Source organism: Gambusia affinis, linkage group LG03 (genome assembly GCF_019740435.1).
Source record: "Gambusia affinis linkage group LG03, SWU_Gaff_1.0, whole genome shotgun sequence".
NCBI lineage: Eukaryota > Metazoa > Chordata > Actinopteri > Cyprinodontiformes > Poeciliidae > Gambusia > Gambusia affinis.
Genome location: NC_057870.1, coordinates 10,818,868 through 10,819,399, shown reverse-complemented (window position 1 = coordinate 10,819,399; position 532 = coordinate 10,818,868).

Sequence of the window (532 nt, the reverse complement as noted above, 5' to 3'; positions counted from 1 at the left end):
CTTCAATCACAAAGCAGACACAACTAAGTGAACGCCGAGCGTAGAAACTTTAATCCATTTCATCTTCAATCGGTGTAGCTCGTCAAATACCTCAGGCTTATGGTGTGATCTTAAAATATGTCACTGTTATGGTGTTGAAAGAGATCCCTGTAACAAAACTGGTGTACTGGCATGCAAAAAATTATTTTTGATGAGATGAAATTTGAACCTGGTCCACTATGGCAGAAAACTTCCCCCATAGTCCACAGGCAAAATGCTGTGGTGGAAAACTAATATTTTGCACTAATGTCAACACAGATTCCCAAAGTGAATTATGGTGGGGCAGCATCATGCTGCGGGGATGCTTTTTATTTATCTGGGATAGAGAAAGTGGCCAGAGCTGATTGGAAGAAATACCATAATGGTCGAGGAAAACCTGAAAAAAGCTGCAAATGAACTGGGGCAGGACCATCATCCCAACAATGCAGGCAGAGTTAATATTAGATGAGAGTTACTATATTTTTACTTTCACTTTATTTTGGTAAAATCACAT